Consider the following 9318-nt stretch of genomic DNA (forward strand, 5'->3'; position numbering starts at 1 on the left):
TATTTATTTTTTCTTTCTTCATCTTTATTATTATGATCATCATCATCATCTCTTCTTTTTATATCACTCTTTTTTCATTTTTTCTTCTTTTTCTCTTCTTTTTTTTTCATTTTTTTATTTGATTTTTTTTCTTTTTTTATTCTTCTTCCTCTTCTTCTTTCATCATCATTATCTTCTTTTTTTAAATTCAATATTATATAATTAATTTAACGATAAAAAAATAAAAAAAATTAGATTAATGACACAAAAGATTTGTTAAAAATAACACCGAAATTTTGTATAAATGACGGAACAATTTTTTAAAAAATAACAAATCTAAAATCTTAATTCATTCAACCAACAAAATAAATATAATTTGGAATAAAAAAAGCAACAATTTGTTACAAATGATACATAAATGACTAGACATCTTATATATCAGTTTAATACGGCTCAATAATAAAAAAATGGTTAAAAATTTGGGTGTCACAGTTAAGAAATTTTAATATTAAAATTAATTAAAAACCTTTATACATCACAGTTAAAAAGTTTTGGTGCTATTTTTGCTAATAAATTGTACACAAATCAAAATTCTCATTCTTCTTCTTCTTCATCATCGTCTTTTCTTCTTTTTCTTCTTATTTTACATTTTGATAATTCTTCTTGTTTCACCTACTTAACAAAATCATGTGTCATGGTTAAAAAGTTTCGATCCTATTTCTAATAAATTCAAAACTTTTCCTCCTCCTCCTCTTCATGATCATTGTCATCATCATCTTGTTTCACTCTCTCATAATTTTTCTTATTTCACCCTCTTAATAAGAACTTGTGTTACAGTTAAGAAATTTTGGTGTCAAAATTAAAAAACGCCTCGTGTCATAGTTAAAAATTTCAGTGCTATTTTTCTGGATAAATTCTGCACAATTTAAAATTCTACATCCTACTATTTTTCTTCATCATCATTTTTTTTTCTTTTTCTTCTTCACCTTCTCCTTTTTGTTTCATCCTTTTACTAAGAATAAAAATAAGAAATAAAAAAATATATCGAAAAATAAAAAATAAAAATACTATAACAACTAAGAAGAGGAGGAGGAGAAAAAAATACAACAACAACAATAGCAACAAAAAGAACGATAATAAAAAAGAAAGGCGCAAAGAAGAAAAGCGTGTAATTCACGTACATGTTGTGTGAGTAATTTTTGTTAGATTTAAGTTAACTTAATTAAACTTAATTGATAAAAATGTTTAAATATGTAGCAAAACTGTACTTTAGTTGTATAAAGATATTGTTATCTAATTTCAAAGACGACCATCACAATAATATTTATTTATTAGAGAAAAATACTAAAAAAGTTTGGAATAAATAAAAATACATACCAAAATTTATAAATATCAAACTATATTCTAAAATCTATTTTTTATGAATAAAAATGTACCTACACAATTTTTGACAACCCACCAAAGCATGAGTAAAATCACAAAACAATATTGTAATATAAACATTGATTTGAAGAGAATAAACTATTATTTTTATTTATAAATATATTGAATATTGATAAATCAATTCAAAAAATTATGAAATCTAACCTTGTATTTAAAAAAAATTAATTTTAATTGACAAAGTTAAACATAAGAGAGTAAATTGTTGTATTTTCTAAAAGATAATATGAATTGGGAGTATCAATGCTTTTTTTATTTTTAAAGTTTATTCACCATGGTTTCTCTTATCATTTTGTTTAACCTTTTCTCCATTAACTAATTTCTTTTTAAAGCGGAACAAAGTACAAGAAAGTAAAGTAAAGCAAAACACTCAGAACTTTGGTGAGATTCTAAGAAGAACGTGGTGTTGTCAAGTGTCATATATACACGACAGCCTGTCTATTGCATAATGGTGGGTCCTTTCTTCTCGGCTTCTCGCCGTTTATACGGGAAATTAATATTTCTACTTATTTACCATTGTACCCCTAATTTCCTTTTTAAGGTCCTGGATCATCCATATGATTAGCAACATGCTATAGTCAAATTCCTTTTTTCTAGCTATCATGATTATTATTGGCCCAAAATATGAGAGGAGAACGTAACTAACGACAACATAGATGATTATGTAATTATTGACTTCATCTTAAGCCCTTTCCTTCTTCATGCTACGGATTTTGGTAAAATTTCTATTTTTTAAAAATAATTTATAAAAATTAATTTTTAAAAGTTGAAGTATATATATTTAGTAAATTAAATTATAAATAATTTTGGATTAATTACTATGATAGTCGCAGGTCAAAGAAAATTCTATTATTATGTTCATTTTGAGAATATTCTATTGACAAATATGCGGTAATTATAACCATTAGGAATTCTCAGAGTGAGCCAGTTCAATGGTCATATCCCTATATGCACTATCTATATATATAATTTAATAAATGAGATCTATTAATCTTCATCCAATGAAGACCATTATATATATATATATATATATATATATATATATATATATATATATATATATATATATATATATATATATATATATTGATCTTTCTGGATTATTAATGTCCTTTTTAATAATCCTATAACCAAGAACAATTTAGATTAAATTATAAAAGATTTATCTCTTAATATTATGATCACTATCACAATGATAAATCTCTAAATTTAATAAAGGACCTTATTATATTAACATTTTAATATAATAACAATAACAAATTATTTGACACATGATTGATTGAATTGTGCTCATACTCCTTATTCCCAACAATCTCCCACTTACACGAGAGCCAATTATGATAGATTGGATCTTGGGCATACTATTATCTCAATAGTACCCCACCTCCACTTGGTGTTTGGAGGAAATGGCGGCTAGTGTTGATGCAAAATTGAGAACTGTGAGAGTTGTGAATAGAGAAGTAGCACCCGATGGTGATGGTGGCGGTAGCGGTGGGGAGGGAGAGGTGCAGCAGCACACCATGAGTAATTGGGGATGATCGTAGCAATGGTGGATAAAAGGACAATTTGAGAATTTTGAATAGTTTTTTAGGGTTTGGGTACTTCTGTCACGCGAAGGGTATCTTCTGTGGTTACAAGTGTCATTTCTTTCTTATATGGTTACATTTGTTAGCATTTGTATCTTTTATGGGTACATATGGTAATTTATTTATAATAATTATGATATGGGTAAATGACATAAACAAATGAAATGGCATTTAATATTACATGATAGTCCTAAAAGAAGAAACGTTACATGTATGTCCGGATTTGACAATGAAACTATATAAATCAAAACTAATGAATTCGATTTATCCTTCCTCTATATAAATAGAATCAAATGGATTCGATTTAGCCATGCTAGTGATAAATTAAAACAGGTAGATTTGATTTACTAGAAGAGAACGCTGCAGTATATAAATCAAAATAAATAGGTTCGATTTACAATGTGTGACACAACATTATATAAATTGAAGCTAATGAATTCGATTTATATATGTATGGAGCCAATGTTATAAGTCGAATTAAATAAATTCGAATTAGTAATAAGACTTACCTATATAAATATGATAAGAATGTTAAATCTTCATCAAAGTGGAACTCACAATGGCTAGTGAGGATAAGTTTTTAGTTTTTGCCCACTATAGAAGAATAATTAAGGAAAAAATGCAAGAGAAAATAAAATTTACTGATAAAAATCCGTTGAGTATTTTTATCAAATCTTCTATGAGTTTTGTTGAGTTTCAGAATACTATAATCTAAAAACTAGGACGGCGTGCCATGAAATGGGTGGAAAAATTATTTTTATAGAATTTCAATTTCTGTTGTACAAGATGGTGGAAAGTACAACTCCTTTGTGATAGATAGTGACGAAGATTTGCAAGTTTTGTTTCACTGTCATTGTCAATTTTCTAAGGTGAGAACCCATAAGCTATTGGCCAAGTTTGGAGATGTGGTCTGTAGTTCAGGATGATCAAATCGGAATCCTTAATCTATAGCAGTCATGAACCTTTAATTCAATGCCTGTTGGTGCCTCTTCATTTGTGCATGTCATTGCACTTGAGACAGTTTTGGTGGCATCTATGTCCTTTGCAATTCATCTAAACCGCGATGGTGATGGACAAATAGGGGATAATCGACCTTTTAGTCAGTTTACTATTGCGATGATTGGTACTCTTGTTATGATTCCAATTTTTGGAGAAGGTGGATAATCAAATGGTGTTTAAACAACGACCATGTACCGTAAACGTATCAACAAACATAACATATTTAAACATCAAGTATCTCAATACCAAAGACTAAGGAAAGATGTCAAACCCATCAGACCTAAAACTTGGGAATCGTCAGAAGATTCATGATTGAAGGAGCTGCAATGGACCAGCCAACTTAATAACATTTCTGTTGGCCACATGGCACATACATCGGTATAACCATGAAAGAGCAGCGGATCTTCAGTTGTATCTGTCCATCTCCTCTATCTACATACGGTAGCCACCGAATGTGAAGACATGTACTAGACCCTTCACCGAAGAGCTGAGTGGATAACAGCATCATGATGTATGTCCTTGCATACCTCCTAACTGTATCCTCGTCTGGGCCCTGAGGAAGCTCACTGAATGTATCCTGCATCCAAGTACACTTCACAGTGAATTTGTCGATGCAGTCCGGAGGAGGTAAGACTTAATAATAAAATACTCTAACCACCATTTTTAGTTTAAAATTTCTAACTAACGCTTATAATCAAATACTCTAAGCGACTTAATATTATTGATATTTTTTATCTATCTTGAAAAAAAAATTCATTTACTAACCTCTTCATTGATGCTTCCAGCATTATGAACAACTCTGTCCAACAAATAGATATGTTCGCAGTTTTGAATCTTGTGGTGTTGTTGCCTGACTTTTCTCTCTAAAGCACGTTTTGGAGGTGGAGAAAATTGTGAATTGTATTTCGAAACAAGTGAATTCGAATTGTATATATAGGTACACAACTAGTAAATCGAATTTAGTTCATTCGATTTATCTAGGACTTCATTTCTTATATATCGAAACTACTCAGTCGATTTACTATGGACTATAAATCGATACATTTTGATTCAATTTATTATGAACCTTAAATAGAAATTCATTGATTCAATTTACTATAAACTAGTTTACTATCACGGTTTTTCATAGTAAATTGAAACTACTTTGTTTGATTTACTAGTGTACTTACTAATTTAAATCTAATTAATTTAATTTACATTGAAAAAGTGTAAATCAAATATAATTGATTCGATTTATATAAATAAATAAATAAGACATGCATATAACCTGTTTGCATTTATGATATTCATATAATATTAGCTTCTATTTTATTTGTTTAGGTGAATTACCTAATAATTATGCAAATTTGTTACTTTTTATTGACATTTATTAAGAATATAAAATACAAGTTTTTATATCTTCATATATTCAATATTGTAAAAACAAAATGATTTATTTTTATATTGTGAACAAGTGTTATTAAACTACTTTTTAGTAAGATTTTTCTTTAATATTTTTAGTAGATTTAGATATAGTAAAAAATGTAGAATATTTCTATATACCACCTAAAAAAGGTTATGCAGGATATATTTTTATCAATATAAAAATGTATTGAATTTTATTAAAAAACGAACAATAATATTTGGTTCACACGTCACAACAAAAAACAGTTCATGCAACTTGAGAAAAAATTACATTATTTGCCTCAGTTCTGATCTTAGATTTCTAAAAGGACATTCAAACATGCTACTGTATATGTCTTAGAATTTCAAGACGCTGGTCTATTTTTCATTAACAATTTATTTTAATTTTTCTGAAACCACACACACCTACCCCATATTATTAAAAGAACACTAGTGTTCTTCTTGGTATAAAAAATATTAAAATACTTCAAAAAATTTCACACGAACCATTACTGAAAGAAGCTTATTACAGATGCATTGCATCTTAATTACTTTCACAAATTCTGAGGCCCGCATGCATTCGTGACATAATTTAATTTAGTATTGACAACAATGGGGGACAAAGAGACTGTAATGCTTTTAATTTCATCTTCTAGTGTGAAATAATGCACGATTAATGTTGAGTACCTTTATACATATATCTAATTACGAAATATTATATGAATAAAAATAATTATATTTTATATTAATTATATGAATAATTATAAAAAAATATGATTGTATAATGGTATAAAATGTTTTATACTATTAATGTATTAAAATTAAATTAAGTGAAATAATTTAGAATGAATATTCAATTCGATCTCTGACAATTATCTCAAAAGTACTATAAAGTCTTTAATAAAAAAATTATTCAACTCGATTTTTGAATTTTATTTTTATAAAACTGATTAGTTTCTGTATAAAAGAGAAATAAAAAAATATTAAAATTAATTAATTTTATAAAAATAAAATTTAAAAATTAAATTAAATATTTTTTTATTAAAAAATTTATTGTCTTTCGAAATAATTATTAAGTATGATTTAAAATTTTTTTCAATAATTTATAATGACTTGGAACGTGATGAGAAGTGATGACATTTGATGGTGATGCATAGTTTACAACAAGGCTTCATTTCATGTATTGGACTATTCGCCGCTCTAGGTTGTGAAAATTGTGAGCTGGTGATGCATTTATATAAATGCAACTAATAATTATTCTAACAATCATCATTTGACTTGAATTGAAACAATCAACCACCTTTTAAAATATACTACATACATATACAACTATATTAATGCAACTAATTATTCCCATTAAAACAAGGTAAATATTCCACAAGCACTTATTATCATTCCATTATTATATTCTTGTAGTTTCCTTAAATTATTCTTTGAATACTAATGCAACCTTAATAATTAGAATAATGTTTTGCTAAATAGTATATATTTTGGATTTTACTATACCGTGAAAAAATATTTTACTAAAAGTTATTAGAAATATAATTTATTTTTTTATATTTTTAATATACTAAATACATAAAAAACTTTTAAAAGATTTATTATTATTATATTCTTAAAATATGTCAAACGACACAAACTATCTATATCCTAGTATTTTAGTACTTGTTAAAAAAAATTATAAAATATAAGTTTTTAATTTATTATTATTGAAACTAAATGCACAAATTAAAATTATTATTAGTAAAAAAAATTAATATTTGATTTTAAATAAATACACAATAATTATATTAGAATCTAAATTTTGTATATTTTTTAGTAATAATTTTTTAGTAATTTTAATATATGCTTTTAGAACACATGTAAACTAAATTATTATTATTATTATTATTATTATTATTATTATTATTATTATTATTATTATTATTATATTTTCAGTAGGAGAAAACAAAACTAGTGATGTATCTGGATAATTTAAATATTAATTTCGCTACGTTACTAATAACATTTCTGCTAACTTTATGTATGTATTTATTGAATGTGTCTCTTTATACATGTGTTTAAAATATAATAATTAATTATTATTGACAATAAATTGACAAATAGTATATTAATACTCTATATTTTTCCTTCAAATATTTTTTTATTTATGGTACAAATTATTATAGAGCATGTGAATGCGATGACAATCTTGCAATTACTTCAAGAGAGACCAGAAAAACCACAGGATACGAAACGGCAGTGAATTTTTTCTAAGCTAAGTTTGCGACAGAAATAAATAAATTCTGGTGTTTGAATTTTCAAAATATGTACGGATATTATAGATTTATAGTACCAAACAAATTAAATTAAACATTGAATAGTATTATATATGTTACAAGTCACAATTAAAGAACCCGGAGAATTGGAGAAAGGTCAGCACCTTTGGGAGAAATAAATTGGACAGAATACTAATAATTAATACTCCTTCACTCCTTTGTCTGCTATTATATGTCTTTTATTGAGATGCTATTTTATACCTAAAAACTTTTTTTTAAAGAAATGTTATTTTAGATTTTTAATATAGAATTTATTAATATTTTAAAATTTTATTCATAACTATACAATATCTATTAATTAACTTCCTATACTTGTAATACTATATTACAATTTGTTAAGCTGAATATTTCTGCCTTAAAAGATAACAAATATTTATTAAAAATATATTTAATGTGTATTTCAAAAATATATAACCGCAACTCCTCATTATTAATGTTAAATATAAAATTTTAATTATTATTCTAAATAACATTAAATAATTATAATTGTCCGCATTATTAGATGTGCATTAGAAGTATTAATGAACCAACCATAGACTATGTATATAGAAAATTCAGAAATATTATGGTCAAATTTTTTATGAATATTAGTTAATATTTAATCAATATTTTATTTTTATATTATTAATACTTCGAATTTATAATTTAAGATTTAAAATTTAATATTCAATGTTTAGAGTATTAGCCAAGTGTTATCTAAATAATAAAATTTGTTGATTATATAGTATTGTTTTAGAAAATTAACTATCAACGGGTCTTTGTATAAAATACATATTAGGTATTTATAAAAAAAAATATATCATTCAACTATAATATATCGTATTGTTTTACTATAACATTTCAAATACCGGTTAATTTTTAATATTTAAAAAAAATTGTTAACCAATTTATGATAAAAGACATTGGTTCACAAAAGAGACAAAATTAAACGATTTCTTTTTGTTACATTAAATAAATTTTTTGTTGTTCATATTTTTTAGTTCGGTAGATTAATGACTAATTTGTTGCGGATCAGAATTCTATATAAAAATTTATAGTCGGTTAATAGATTATAACATGTACAAAGTAGAATTTAAATTTCAACATTTATGTCAGCAAATTAGTGAACTAAGAGTCAATGAGTTAGAGTTGAAATGACATAATATCTTCGTTCTCACCTAAAAGGTTATGAGTTTGAATATTCCTTATTCCCAGTAAATAAAAAATTAGTGAACTAACAATTAAATCAGTCTAGTTAATACATTAAATATTAGTGAATTATAAGGTACAGATGTAAGTTTACAGATATTTTCTTTAATAGGATGAAAGAGAAATTGATAAAGGTAGGATCCACATTTTGAATAACAATAAAATAATAAAAAATAACTATAAAAAAAATTTATATTCTCTCTCTATACCATCTCAATCTGTATAGTAGAGTGCCCCTTAAATATTTGGTAAATGTTACGATGCCTATCACTTTTTATTTAAGTTACTAAAAAAGATAAATAAATAATATTTAATAAATTTTATATAATTTATTTTTTATTTTAAACATTTTATTTTTTATTTTAAAAGAGAAGTTAGACAATTTAGATACCATAACAAAGACTTTATATAACTCACCTAAAATA

The sequence above is a fragment of the Arachis hypogaea genome, chromosome 10, assembly GCF_003086295.3.
Source record: "Arachis hypogaea cultivar Tifrunner chromosome 10, arahy.Tifrunner.gnm2.J5K5, whole genome shotgun sequence".
Classification (NCBI taxonomy): domain Eukaryota; kingdom Viridiplantae; phylum Streptophyta; class Magnoliopsida; order Fabales; family Fabaceae; genus Arachis; species Arachis hypogaea.